Here is a 15,954-nt window from a genome sequence, read left to right as displayed (position 1 = left end):
GACTTTTGTTCTTCAGCCAATTCTTTAAGTCATATTCCTGGGATCTTAAAATTCATAGGCCAGCAACTTCATGTAGTGTACCTTAGAGCACTGCTTTTCATAGTGTAGTCCTAAGACACTGAGGCATCAGCATCACCTGGGAACTTGCCAGAAATACAAGTTTCCAGGCCTCATCTTGGACTTCCTTAATCAGAAATTCTGTGCTGGGGCCTTAGCAATCTGCATTTTAGAAAGCCCTCCATATGATTCTTGTGCTTATTCAAATTTGAGAACCACTGCCTTGGAACTTTTAGGGAGAAAACTTCAATTAGTATTAATTTTAAAGGCATTTATATCTGATCCTCGAAAATGGCTTTTTTTTTTTTTTGGCAGTTTTTACATTTATTTAAACAGAAAACATGCACACGAGCTGTCTACTCATTTTCTTCACTGCGCAGCCTGGCATTGGGGTTGGTGACTCTGATGGCTAGCTGGGCAGCTCTTTCCACGATGGCTTTGCGGTTCTTGGAGGAAACATTGTGAGCAATCTCAGCACAGTAAGATTTGTTGCACATCAGCAGCACTTCCAGCTCCTTGACGTTGTGGACCAGGAACTTCCGGAAGCCACCGGGCAGCATGTGCTGTTTTTTTGTTGCTCCCATAACCAATGTTGGGCATCAAGATCTGGCCCTTGAATCTTCTACGAACCCTGTTGTCAATGCCAGGGTTTCCGCCAGTTACACTTAATTTTGACATATCGGTCTGACTGGTGCCGGATAAACTTCTGGGTTCTTTTTTTGACGATCTTGGGCTTCACAAGGGGTCTGAGGGCGGCCATGATGCCGAGGAGGAGATGGCTGCCACCCTTTTCTTTCTATAGGGGTGGGTGGATAGTTTTTCCAAAATGTCATGCCTTTTAGCTCTTCTCGTCCCTCACTGCCCATTTGTCTTGTCCTGGAGGACTAGGCTGTCCTCATTCACTAGCACCACCGTAATTACTATTTGCAGTTCTGGACTGAGCCTGGGCCGCCCAATGGTGCTTCCCAGTGCCTTTCTAGACCACAGGATGTCCATGGCAGGGTTCATCACAGTAATTCCAAGAATTAGAGAGCAGACCTCAGTGTATAAATTTACATATCACCTTTCCCATCTCTTCCATTCTCTTGTGCTTCCTTTCAACATTATCATCATGTTTTTTAACCATTTAAGAGATTTCTTCAAAGGTGCCACGTACTGAAATCTTCAACTCTTTTTTGTCAGAAAACTGTTATTGTTACCCAGATCTTAACAACAAAACGACTTTTGGAAGATACTGGCATTCAAAAAAGGTTGAATTTAAAAACTATGTTTGGGACAAGCTTACTAGCACCCCATACAGGTTTCAAACCAGAGCTCATTGCGCTTTGCACAGCAGATTGAAATTTTACCATATTTTGATGATTTTTTACCTGAAAAAGCCCTCTGCCATAGAAGAATATTCTGGCAAGAATGCTTCCCATCCACTTACTCCAGAAGTCAGTCTTGTGGGCCAGTCTAGGAGGAATTGGCCTGAAAATGACTGTAAGCTCTGTATGAGGCAGCTCTGACACCCCTTGCCCAAAACACCTGAAAGGCTGTCCTGTGGGTGTAAGGAGCTTTTATGGAACCCTCATGAAATAAAACCATGGTGACCTGAAATTTGGGAACCAAATTGGATTCCCAGCCCACATGAGATTTTCCTAAGTTTTAGTTGATTACAAAGCCATACCAATTTGTCAGATTATGGATGCCAGGGAGTCTCTCTCTCTTCCTTTCTTCCTTCCTTCCTTCCTTCCTTCCTTCCTTCTTCCTTCCTTCCTTCCTTCCTCCCTCCCTCCCTCCTCCCTTCCCTCCCTCTGTTCGTTCTTTCTTTCTTTCTTTCTTTCTTTCCTTTCTTTCTTTCTTTCTTTCTTTCTTTCTTTCTTTCTTTCTTTCTTTCTTCTTTTCTTTCCTTCTTTCCTTCTCTCTTTCTGTCTCTCTCTCTCCTTCTCTCTCTCTCTCCTCTCTCATTTTTCTCTCTCTCTCTCTTTCTTTCTTTCTTTTTCTTTTTTGTAGTCTCAGTGCTTTGTTGCCCAGACTGGAGTGCAGTGGCATGATCTTGGCTCACTGCAACCTCTGCCTCCCAGGTTCAAGCAGTCCTTCCACCTCAGCCTCCCAAGTAGCTGGCATTACAGGTAGGCACCACCATGCCTGGCTAATTTTTGTACTTTTAGTAGAGATGGGGTTTCACCATCTTGTCCAGGCTGATCTTGAACCCCTGACCTCATGTGATCCATTCACCTTGACCTCCCACAGTGCTAAGATTACAGGTATGAGCCACCATGTCCAGCCAAGGAGCCTCATTCTTATTTCAAGGTTTTCAACTCTCCTCCCTGCAATGTCTACCCTGCTATTCCCAGTAAACATATACTCACTCACCCTAATTATCATGCAGGTTAGACTGGAACCAGACAAATTTTCTGGAATAAGCAGAAGGGCAAGTCGATCAATAGTTAATAAGTGCTTAGTTCAGCACAGCCCTGACATGGGCAAGGTATAGAAGTGTAAATAACTAGAAAGCAAAGTAAAAGAGGTTATATATACAAAGACAGCCCAGGAGAGAGTCATAATTGTTAAGTTGCAGTTGCCTGAACTTTATTTCCAAGGCCTTCAATCCCACCACAGGATTTCTTTTTACCTTAATGATACTGTGGATTGAATAACCTCTGTCAATAAGTCAGGCACTTGATCGGTTATTTCTACTGTGAGGTAGGTAGTCTTATCCTCATTTTACACATGATGGTGCTAACAGCTCAAAATAGTTAAGAAAAATTACATAGCTAGTCCATGGCCAAGCTAAAATTGAAATTCAAGTTTCTGTGACTTCAAACACTGAGCCCCTAGCTCCACTCTGGGCTGCCTCCCATGTATGACACTGGCTGCTTGGATAGTATTCAATTGTGGTGAGTTTGAACCTGGGGGAAAATGTAGATAGCATTTCTTATTTGTTTCAAGTTAACAGCAATTCACACTTCCAAGATACATTCTGCATTGTGACTCTGGTATTTCAGAGAGGCCTAATTAAGCCTTTGTACGTCTTGATTTTCTTACACTTTGGTGACAGAGAGTTTCATATTTTTCTTCAAAGTGCTAACTTTAACACTCCTAATAATTCTTTTTTTAAATTAAAACAATTTTTTTACTTCAATTGCTTTTGGGGTACAAGTGGTTTTTGGTAACACGGATGAATTCTATAGTGGCAAATTCTCAGATTTTAGTGCATCCATCACCCAAGTAACACTCCAAAGAATTTTAACTACTGCAGCAAAAGAAAGTCCTATTTGGGATTCATATGGAAAAAGGAAAGAATAGAGGTGATACTAAAGATGCATTTAACCAAAATATTCAGTTTCTGGCATAGCTGATCCAGCTCATCCTTTCTCATCCAAAAAGATATAAAGCCCAGGTGGTGGGGGTAGGGCACCTTTACCAGTGTCACTAAGTCAGACTCTGCCATGGGAGGGTGAAGGAAGAGGACAGGTTCGTGAGGGCTCTCACCACACTCGGAACCTGTCTGCAGCACAGATGATGGACCTATCCCAGGAACTGACGGAATAAAGTGGTTTGTTTCTGTTTGATTACAATTCATGACAGATTGATAACTGCAGAGGCATTCGAACTTGGGGTTTTCCCCCCTTCTCTTTAACACCAGAGCTTATAAGGCTACTCAGGCATCTGGTGTTTGTTAGACGGCTGTGTTGCATCATCCTTATGATTGCTGGGGAACATCTCCTAGCATTCGAGCGATTGGAGGAAAGACTATGGGGCACAAAATGGCCTCATCCGGTTTACATCTTCATTACTGCACTTCTCGCATACCTGCTTACATCTGGAAAAAATCTCCAGGTAAACCTCTTGGGCTCTTTCTCTAAAGAGTAACTGTAATTATTAGGGCTATACCCAAATTCAGCTTAGAATAGGTATTTCGCTGAACTTCAGCCAAAACCCTGTGCCTGTCTAAAAGAGATTTTCTTTTTTTACATCCAATTACATAGGAGGGGCCTTTTCCCCACACATGGCCAGTGGGTTTCCTGATTCTTTATGCCCAACACTTATATTTATGCCCTTAGGGAAAAGGCAGGGAAACTTTAGGGAAGAAACAGAGATCTCTTCAGATCTCCTCAGTGTTTTTTCCTCACTACCAAATCCCAGAATTCTAATGTGGATTGCAGATCATGTCAAAATTTTACAAATGCTAAATCTTTACCCTGCTAGGTACTATCACAAACTTTATCTTACTAACCAACAGCATCAAAACAAAACAAAGAACAACAACTACAAAAATTGCAAACAAAACCAACTACCATCTCTGTTTCCAGCCTATCCCTCTAGTATATGGAGTTCATCCATTCAGCATGGTTTATTGAGCATGTACTAGGGTACCATGTAGCATGCTTGGCACAGGAAACCCCAAACTGAGTAAGACTCCCTGCATCATGCAATTAGCTGGAAAAACAGACATGCAGCTAATTATGCATAATACTGGCATGTTGCATAGAGTTATGCAGAAATGTGAATAAAATGTAATGAAAACTAACTGGGAGAAGCATGAATTATCCTCCCCTAGAAAAGGGATGAAGCAGGGAGAGTGGCAGTCAAGGAACTTCACTTAGAGATGAAAGTGCAGCTGGGTCTTGAAAACTATGTAGTCTTTCGCATAGGAGAGAAGAAAACAAGGTGGTTCAGAGAAACAGTTGGGGTGTGATCTGTAACTTTTTCAAACACATTTCTAATTATTTTGATAAGTAGTGGTTGTCTAGGATCATCTCATAAGATGCTTTTTTGCATTTGCTTCCCCCCTCTCCTTTTTAAGACATATATATACACACACACATATATATGTATATATGTGTGTGTGTATATATATATCCAGATACACTTAATCTTACTGTGCTTCACTTTATTGTGCTCCACATATAGTGCATTTTTAAAAAATAATTTAATAATATTTATTCACTTCCACATGGTTGTTTTAATATGCATTTAATTTTGTCCTGTATTTTGCCTCTTTATATCAGAATTTCTATAGCAACATCTATGCTAAGTATAAAAGAAAACCAATATTAATTCACAGAGAAAAAAAAAAAAAAAGAACCACGTATATAAAACCTTCACATAAATACATTTTAGCCAGAACTAAAGAGGATATACTACTGGGATAAAGAGCGCTAACTTTTTTTACAGCTTAAGCCATCTGTAAATGACTTTACAATTAAATATAGTGCATTTTTTACAAATTAAAGGTTTACTGCAACCCTGCATTAAGCAGGTTTTTGGTGCCATTTTTCCAGCAGCATGTGCTCACTTCATGTCTCTGTGTCACATTTTGGTGATTCTTGCTATATTTCAAACTTTTTAATGATTATTATTACATCTGTTATGGCAATCTGTCATTTAATAATCTTTGATGTTACTCTCCTAATTGTTTTGGGGCACCACCAACTGAGCCGATACATATGGCAAACTTAATAAATTTTGTATGTTTTGTGACTGCTCCACTAACCAGTTATTTTTTTGTCTCTCTCTCTCTCTCCTTGTGCCTCCCTGTTTCTTGAGACACAACAATATTGAAACTAGGCCAATGAATAACCCTACAATGCCCTCTAGGTGTCCAAGTGAAAGGAAGAGTCACATGTCTTTCACTTTAAATCAAAAGCTAGAAATGATTAAGTTTAGTGTTTAGTGCAGAAGATAGGTCAAAAGCCAAGACAGGCTTAAAGCTAATTCTCTTGCACCAAACAGTTAACCAAGTTGTGAATGCAAAGGAAAAGCTCTTGTAGGAAATTAAAAGTGCTACTCCAGGGAATGCATGAACGATAAGAAGCAAAACAGCTTTATTGCTGATACAGAGAAAGTTTGAGTCATCTGGATAGACGATCAAACCAGCCACAACATTCCCTTAAGCCAAAGCCTAATCCAGAGGAAGGCCCTGACTCTCTTCAATTATATTAAGGCTGAGAGAGGTGAGGAAGCCATAAAAGAAAAGTTCGAAGCTGGCAGAGGCTAGTTCATAAGGTTTGAGTGCCAGGTGTAATATAATAGTGCTATAACGTAAAAGTGCAAGGTGAAGCTTCAAGGGTGATGGGGAAGCTGCAAGTTATCCAGAAGATCCAGCCAAGGGAATTGATGAAAGTGGCTACACCAAAAAAGACTTTCAGTGTAAATGAAGCAGCCTTCTATTGGAAGATGATGCTACCTAGGACTTTCGTCACTAGAGAGGAGAAGTGAATGCCTGGCTTCAAAGCTTCAAAGGACAGGCTGACTTTCTTGTTAGGGACTACTGTAGCTGGTGGCTTTAAACTGAAGCCAATGCTCATTTATCGTCCTGAAAATCCTAGGACCCTGAAGAATTATGCTGAAACCACTCTGACTGTTTTCCATAAATAGAACAACAAAGCCTGGATAACAGTATATCTCTTTACAGCATGCTTTACAGAGTACTTTAAGTCTGCAGTTGAGATCTGCTACTCAGAAAAATGATTCCTTTCAAAATAGTTCTGCTTACTGGCAATGTACCTGGTTACCCAAGAGCTCTGATGGAGATGTACAGGGAGGTGAATGTTGTTTTCATGTCTGCTAATACAACATCCACTCTGAAGTCTGTGGATCAAAGAGTAAAGTTTTAAGTCTTTTTATTTAAGAAATACATTGTGTAGGGCTGTAGCTGACATAGACGGTGATTCCTCTGGTGGATCTGGGCAAAGTAAATTGAAAATCTTCTGGAAAGAATTCACCATTCAAGATGCCATTAAGAATATTCATGACTCATGAGAGAAGGTTAAAATGTCAACATTAACAAGAATTTGAAAGAAGTTGATCTCAACCTTCATGGATGATTTTTAAGGGGTTCAAGACTTCAGTGGAGAAGTAACTGCAGATTACTGTGGTGGTGGGTGGTGGAAATAGCAATAAAACTAGATTTAGAAGTGAAATCTGAAGATGTGACTGAATTGCTACAATCTCATAATAAAGCTTGAACAGAGGAGGAGTTGCTTCTTAGAAATGAGCAAAGAAAGTTATTATTATTATTATTTTGAGACAAGCTCTTGCTATGTTGCCCAGGCTGGTCTCAAACTTCTGGGCTCAAGCTACCCTCCCGCCTTGCCTCCCAAAGGGCTGGGATTACAGGCCTGATCCACTGCATCCAGCGTGAAAAGTGGTTCCTTGAGATGGTATCTACTCCCGGGGATGAGGCTGTGAACGTTGTTGAAACTGCAATATAGGACTTAGAACATTACATAAACTTTTACAAGGAAGTATATAAATGGGAAAAGAGCAAAAATTAAAAATACTAAGACGACACCACCAACAAAAGAATATTACATAAACTTAGTTAGTAAAGCAGCAGTGGGATTTGAGAGTACTGACTCCAATTTTGAAAGAAGTTGTACTCTGAGTAAAATGCTATCAAACAGCATTGCATGCTACAGAGACATTATTCATGAAAGGAGGAGTCAATCAGTGCAGCAAACTTCACCACTGTCTTATTTTCAGAAATTGCCATGGCTACGCCCACCTTTAGCTATGACCACCCTAGTCAGTCAGCAGCCATCAACATTGAAGTAAGGCCCTCCACCAGCAAAAAAAGGCTCAGATGATCATTAGCATTTTTTAGCAATAAAGTATTTTTAAGTAAGGTTTGTACAATGTTTAGACATAATGCTATTGTAGGCTTACTAGACTACACAATAGTATAAAAAATAACTTTTATATGTACTGGGAAATCAAAAAATTTGTGTGACTTGCTTTACTGAAACATTTACATTATTGCCATGATCTGTAACTGAACACATAGAATATCTTCAAGGTATGCCTGTATGTATGTATGTGTGTGTATTTATACATATATGTGTATATATGTATGTGTGTTTATCTACAGACACATATACTTATATACACACACACACATATATACAGGCATACCTTGTATGTATATATACAGAAAGAGAGCGACAACCAAAGGAAGAGGTGGAGGAGGAAGAGCTTAGAGAGAGGCTTCAGTGCCATTTCTTCCATTTGTGCATCCCACATCTAAGAAGAAAGCAGACTCTGTCAGGTCCTTCCTACCTGCTTACACCTCTGGTCTACTCCCTCTGCTCAGGGCATACTATCATGAGCTTATCTGGACCTCTGCAGCATTGCCAAACTGGCTTCCTGTCACCAGGCTCTCTCCCCTCCTCCCAGCCTCCACAATGCAGTCAGTGACCTTTTGAAATTATAAATCTGGGTACCTGGAATCCACTGCAGGATGTAGTGCAGACACACTGTAGCTGAGTCTGCCGAGGCCCTTCACAGTCTGGCTATAACCTGTCTGTCCTGGCTCCTCTCTCATCACTTCTTCCTCACTGTAGACTTCTTACTATGTGCAGAAGGTGGCACATCCTTTTATGTAATGCTTTCTGCTTGAAATGTCCTTTTGCCTTTTTTGATTCATAGGCTTCAGGGATCCCTCAAATCCAGACTCCAATAGCATCTCTTTCATGACATATATTGTCATTTTCCTTTCCTCCTCTGGCATAAATGTACAGTCATGTGATACACAATGACATTTCAGTCAATGATGGACCTCATCTATGACCATCGTCCCTTAAGATTATAATGGAGCTGAAAAATTCCCATTGCCTATTGATGTTGTAGTAGTTACAGCACAGCACATTACTTTTCTATGTTTAGGTATGTTGAGGTACACAAATACAATTGTGTCACAATTGCCTACAGTATTCAGTATAGCAACATGCTGTACAGGCTTGTAGTCTAGGAGCAATGAGTTATACTATATAGCCTAGGTGTGCAGTAGGCTGTACCATCTAGGTTTGTGTGAGTACATGCTATCATGTTTGCACAACAACAAAATCACTTAACACATTTCTCAGAATGTATCGTCATTAAGTGACTGTGTTCCCACTCTCACTTGTTAATGTCTTGATTCTAGAGTTCATCACTTTGAATAACTGTCTCCTTCACCAGATTTGGAGCTCCTCTTGTGGAAAAACACTTTGAGTAAACCAATGTCTGGAACAAAAGGTAGTTAGAATCCATTCTAAGCAAAATAGATGGTGAAATTCATTTTCACCCCTCTTCTCTCTCATTTTCTTTGCCTTGTCCTATCCTTTCTTGTAACACTCCACATAGATCTGTTCTCTGAGCAATGCCCAGAGAACTAGGAGCTTAATCTGCTAGAAAATAGCTACCACCTACCCCCAGCATTTATTAAAGGCTAGACCCACACTAATATTCATGATCTCATTTAGTTTTCTGGGCAACACAGAAGTCACTGACTGGAAGTTTAATGCAAGCTTTCTTTGCTTGAATCTTCTTAAACACATATGTTTAAAAATAGATTTAAGGAGTACAAGGGTAGTTTTGTCACTTGGATAGATTGCATAGTGGTGAAATCTGGGTTTTTAGTGTAAGCATCATCCAAATAGTGTCCATCATGCCCCACAGGTAATTTCTCATCCCTCACCTGCCTCCCACCCTCCCACATGCCTGAGTCTCCAGCATCTATTACTCCATTCTCTATGTTCACGTGTATGCATTGTTTAGCTCCCACTTATAAGTGAGAACATGTGATATTTGACTTTCTGTTAGAATGTCTTTTTGCCAATATTTAAAAACCAGGAGATCTCACATAAAAACCCCACTTTTTCGATTCTTTGGAATAAAGGGAGAATCTGGCAGTTCTGGGTACCGGGTAGTGCCAAGTGGCAGCTGCACACTTGAGGTGAGGATGATGTTTCCAGTTTGCCACAAGCCTTTGCCATTTCCCACAGGCTCCTATTTGTCGTTATATCTGAACTATTTCATTGTTTCTTAAAGTATGCAAATACGTTGTATCCCTGCTTCTACCAAAATGGAAAAATAAAATATAAAGTAGGAAGGACACAGAACTTCTTTTAAAAACCTACCTATCTCCTATAGACATTTGGTTTGTAACCCCTGTGGTAGGTAATATTATCCCTGTTTTGCTGGGGAGGAAAAGGAGGCACAAGAAAGCAAGTAACTTCACCATGGTTACATATCTAGAAAGCATCCAGCAAAGACATTTGACTACAATGCCTATGCTCTTAAATGGAGGTCTCCAAACTTCTTGATCCTACACCTCTATAAATAAAAAATGTTAGCATGTCTACCTAATATGTATGTTCACTTCTAAATTATGTATGTTCACCACTATAGTAATATAGTATTCAATTCTAAAATACATGCAAAGTGAACTATTTTTAAAGATGAGAAAAAATTTTAAAACATGAATTTTAAAATAATTGTAATGTTATTTAAGATGGCATAAAGATGTTTACCTTTACTGAAATAAGATGTTAATAATATCTTTAATGACAGCAGTGTCATTTGAGTACATCATTATTTTTTAAAACCTGGGGTTAAGAATTTGTGAAACAGTGTTTAAAGGTCTGGATCTAAGTTCGAAATATCTTAATATTTGCTGAAGTGGTTGACATAGCTGAAAACTGCATTCTACAACAATGTCCCACATGGAAAGGTGCATGTCGGGCTTGCTTACAGATCATGATACTCATTTTTTAATCTCAAATGCTGGTGTACAGTGGTATCTGTGGAATTTTGGCTAGCAGGTCTTCATATTCTCAGATGTCAATGAGTATGACTAACAATTATTCAAAGGTATTTTTAAAATACTTAAAAAGTTTTCAAATGCCATTGAACAGGGTTAAAAACAGGTTTTAAAATTCTGATCTCAAGTTTTTTGAGCATGCAGTTATGAAAGATTCTTTAAGGTAAGACACAAATATGAGATTCTTTAAGGTAAGACACAAACATCTTTTTCTTCAATAAAAATCACACAATGGAAACAGTTCCAAACATTCATCTTCAAAATCCTTTCTCCAGACCTGATTTTCTTAAAAAAAAAAAAAAAGGAGGGGCGGAGCAAGATGGCCGAATAGGAACAGCTCCAGTCTCCAACTCCCAGCGCGAGTGACACAGAAGACCGGTGATTTCTGCATTTTCAACTGAGGTACTGGGGTCATCTCTCTAGGGAGTGCCGGACAATCGGTGCTGGTCAGCTGCTGCAGCCTGACCAGCGTGAGCTGAAGCAGGGCGAGGCATCGCCTCACCTGGAAGCGCAAGGGGGAAGGAAATCCGTTTTCCTAGCCAGGGGAACTGAGACACACAACACCTGGAAAATCGGGTAACTCCCACCCCAATACTGCGCTTTAAGGAAACAGGCACACCAGGAGAATATATCCCACACCTGGCCGGGAGGGTCCCACGCCCACGGAGCCTCCCTCACTGCTAACACAGCCATCTGCGGAGATCTATCCGCAAGGCAGCAGCGAGGCTGGGGGAGGGGCGCCCGCCATTGCTGAGGCTTAAGTAGGTAAACAAAGCCGCTGGGAAGCTCGAACTGGGTGGAGCTCACAGCAGCTCAAGGAAGCCTGCCTGTCTCTGTAGACTCCACCTCTGGGGACAGCCCACAGCTGAGGTCCAATAGGGGAAGCAGCGGGGGCGGTGCAGACGCAAACGACTCTGTCTGACAGCTTTGGGGAGAGCTGTGGATCTCCCAACGTGGAGGTTGAGATCTGAGAACGGACAGACTGCCTGCTCAGGTGGGTCCCTGACCCCTGAGTAGCCTAGCTGGGAGACATCCCCCACTAGGGGCAGTCTGACACCCCACACCTCACAGGGTGGAGTCATCCCTGAGAGGAAACTTCCAAAGGAAGAATCAGACAGGTACACTGGCTGTTCAGCAATATTCTATCTTCGGCAACCTCTGCTGCTGATACCAGGCAAACAGGGTCTGGAGTGGACCTCAAGCAATCTCCAACAGACCAACAGACAGTCCTTCTGACTGTCAGACGGAAAACTATCAAACAGGAAGGACACCTATACCAAAACCCCATCAGTACGTCACCATCATCAAAGACCAGAGACAGATAAAACCACAAAGATGGGGAAGAAGCAGGGAGAAAAGCTGGAAATTCAAAAAATAAGAGCACATCTCCCCCTGCAAAGGAGCGCAGCCCATCGCCAGCAACGGATCAAAGCTGGTCAGAGAATGACTTTGACGAGATGAGAGAAGGCTTCAGTCCATCAAACTCTCAGAGCTAAAGGAGGAATTACGTACCCAGCGCAAAGAAACTAAAAATCTTGAAAAAAGAGTGGAAGAATTGACAGCTAGATAATTAATGCAGAGAAGATCATAAACGAAATGACAGAGATGAAAACCATGACACGAGAAATACGTGAAAATGCACAAGCTTCAGTAACCGACTCGATCAACTGGAAGAAAGAGTATCAGCGATTGAGGATCAAATGAATGAAATGAAGCGAGAAGAGAAACCAAAAGAAAAAGAAGAAAAAGAAATGAACAAAGCCTGCAAGAAGTATGGGATTATGTAAAAAGACCAAATCTACGTCTGATTGGGGTGCCTGAAAGTGAGGGGGAAAATGGAACCAAGTTGGAAAACACTCTTCAGGATATCATCCAGGAGAACTTCCCCAACCTAGTAGGGCAGGCCAACATTCAAATTCAGGAAATACAGAGAACGCCACAAAGATACTCCTCCAGAAGAGCAACTCCAAGACATGTAATTGCCAGATTCACCAAAGTTGAAATGAAGGAAAAAATCTGAAGGGCAGCCAGAGAGAAAGGTCGGGTTACCCACAAAGGGAAGCCCATCAGACTAACAGCAGATCTCTCGGCAGAAACTCTACAAGCCAGAAGAGAGTGGGGGCAATATTCAACGTTCTTAAAGAAAAGAATTTTAAACCCAGAATTTCATATCCAGCCAAACTAAGTTTCATCAGTGAAGGAGAAATAAAATCCTTTACACATAAGCAAATGCTTAGAGATTTTGTCACCACCAGGCCTGCCTTACAAGAGACCCTGAAGGAAGCCCTAAACATGGAAAGGAACAACCGGTACCAGCCATGCAAAAACATGCCAAAATGTAAAGACCATCGAGGCTAGGAAGAAACTGCATCAACTAATGAGCAAAATAACCAGTTAATATCATAATGACAGGATCAAGTTCACACATAACAATATTAACCTTAAATGTCAATGGACTAAATGCTCCAATTAAAAGACACAGACTGGCAAACTGGATAAAGAGTCAAGACCCATCAGTCTGCTGTATTCAGGAGACCCATCTCACATGCAGAGACATACATAGGCTCAAAATAAAGGGATGGAGGAAGATCTACCAAGCAAATGGAGAACAAAAAAAAGCAGGGGTTGCAATCCTAGTCTCTGATAAAACAGACTTCAAACCATCAAAGATCAAAAGAGACAAAGAAGGCCATTACATAATGGTAAAGGGATCAATTAAACAGGAAGAGCTAACTCTCCTAAATATATATGCACCCAGTACAGGAGCACCCAGATTCATAAAGCAAGTCCTTAGAGACCTACAAAGAGACTTAGACTCCCATACAATAATAATGGGAGACTTCAACACTCCACTGTCAATATTAGACAGATCAACGAGACAGAAAGTTAACAAGGATATCCAGGAATTGAACTCAGCTCTGCACCAAGCGGACCTAATAGACATCTATAGAACTCTCCACCCCAAATCAACAGAATATACATTCTTCTCAGCACCACATCGCACTTATTCCAAAATTGACCACATAATTGGAAGTAAAGCACTCCTCAGCAAATGTAAAAGAACAGAAATTATAACAAACTGTCTCTCAGACCACAGTGTAATCAAACTAGAACTCAGGACTAAGAAACTCAATCCAAACCGCTCAACTACATGAAACTGAACAACCTGCTCCTGAATGACTACTGGGTACATAACGAAATGAAAGCAGAAATAAAGATGTTCTTTGAAACCAATGAGAACAAAGATACAACATACCAGAATCTCTGGGACACATTTAAGCAGTGTGAAGAGGAAATTATAGCACTAAATGCCACAAGAGAAAGCTGGAAAGATCTAAAATGGACACTCTAACATCACAATTAAAAGAACTAGAGAGGCAAGAGCAAATACATTCAAAAGCTAGCAGAAGGCAAGAAAAACTAAGATCAGAGCAGAACTGAAGGAGATAGAGACACAAAAACCCTCCAAAAATCAATGAATCCAGGAGGTTTTTTTGAAAAGATAAACAAAATTGACAGACCGCTAGCTAGACTAATAAAGAAGAAAAGAGAGAGGAATCAAATAGATGCAATAAAAACTGATAAAGGGGATATCATCACCGACCCCACAGAAATACAAACAACCATCAGAGAATACTGTAAATGCCTCTACGCAAATCAACTAGAAAATCTAGAAGAAATGGATAATTTCCTGGACACTTACACTCTCCCAAGACTAAACAGGAAGAAGTTGAATCCCTGAATAGACCAATAGCAGGCTCTGAAAGGAGGCAACAATTAATAGCCTACCCACCAAAAAAGTCCAGGACCAGATGGATTCACAGCTGAATTCTACCAGAGGTACAAGGAGGAGCTGGTACCATTCCTTCTGAAACTATTCCAATCAATAGAAAAAGAGGGAATCCTCCCTAACTCATTTTATGAGGCCAACATCATCCTGACCAAAGCCTGCAGAGACACAAAAAAAAAAAGAGAATTTTAGACCAATAGCCCTGATGAACATCGATGCAAAATTCTCAATAAAATACTGGCAAACGGATTCAGCAGCACACAAAAAGCTTATCCATCATGATCAAGTGGGCTTCATCCCTGGCATGCAAGGCTGGTTCAACATTCGCAAACAATAAACAGATCCAGCATATAAACAGACACAAAGAAAAGAACCACATGATTATCTCAATAGAGCAGAAAAGCTTTTGACAAAATTCAACAGCCCTTTATGCTAAAAAGCTCATTAAATTCGGTATTGATGGAACGTACCTCAAAATAATAAGAGCTATTTATGACAAACCCACAGCTAATATCATACTGAATGGGCAAAAACTGGAAAAATTCCCTTTGAAAACTGGCACAGGGGCGGAGCAAGATGGCCGAATAGGAACAGCTCCAGTCTCCAACTCCCAGCGCGAGCGACACAGAAGACCGGTGATTTCTGCATTTTCAACTGAGGTACTGGGGTCATCTCTCTAGGGAGTGCCGGACAATCGGTGCGGGTCAGCTGCTGCAGCCTGACCAGCGTGAGCTGAAGCAGGGCGAGGCATCGCCTCACCTGGAAGCGCAAGGGGGAAGGAAATCCTTTTCCTAGCCAGGGGAACTGAGACACACAAACCTGGAAAATCGGGTAACTCCCACCCCAATACTGCGCTTTAAGGAAACAGGCACACCAGGAGAATATATCCCACACCTGGCCGGGAGGGTCCCACGCCCACGGAGCCTCCCTCACTGCTAACACAGCCGTCTGCGGCGATCTATCCGCAAGGCAGCAGCGAGGCTGGGGGAGGGGCGCCCGCCATTGCTGAGGCTTAAGTAGGTAAACAAAGCCGCTGGGAAGCTCGAACTGGGTGGAGCTCACAGCAGCTCAAGGAAGCCTGCCTGTCTCTGTAGACTCTACCTCTGCGGACAGCGCACAGCTGCAGTCCATTAGGGGAAAGAGGGGGGCGCTGCAGACCCGAACGACTCTGTCTGACAGCTTTGGGGAGAGCCGTGGATCTCCTAACGCGGAGGTTGAGATCTGAGAACGGACAGACTGCCTGCTCAGGTGGGTCCCTGACCCCTGAGTAGCCTAGCTGGGAGACATCCCACAGGGGCAGTCTGATACCCCACACCTCACAGGGTGGAGTCACCCCTGAGAGGAAACTTCCAAAGAAAGAATCAGACAGGTACACTCGCTGTTCAGCAATATTCTATCTTCGGCAACCTCTGCTGCTGATACCCAGGCAAACAGGGTCTGGAGTGGACCTCAAGCAATCTCAACAGACCAACAGAGTCCTTCTGACTGTCAGACGGAAAACTATCAAACAGGAAGGACACCTATACCAAAACCCCAT

General features: G+C 41.6%; 1 pseudogene across 1 annotated transcript; it reads right to left on the bottom strand.

Annotated features, from left to right (window-relative positions):
- Window positions 1–353: 353 nt before the first annotated feature.
- LOC117089807 lies at window positions 354–847 on the bottom strand (annotated as a pseudogene). Its single transcript, XR_004439765.1, has one exon. The product of XR_004439765.1 is annotated as a 60S ribosomal protein L32-like (transcript).
- Window positions 848–15,954: the final 15,107 nt, after the last annotated feature.

The sequence above is a fragment of the Trachypithecus francoisi genome, unplaced genomic scaffold (genome assembly GCF_009764315.1).
Source record: "Trachypithecus francoisi isolate TF-2019V2 unplaced genomic scaffold, Tfra_2.0 Lachesis_group11, whole genome shotgun sequence".
Classification (NCBI taxonomy): Eukaryota; Metazoa; Chordata; class Mammalia; order Primates; family Cercopithecidae; genus Trachypithecus; species Trachypithecus francoisi.
Note: the sequence above shows the minus strand (reverse complement) of the source record. Positions and strands in the feature narration are given on the sequence as shown.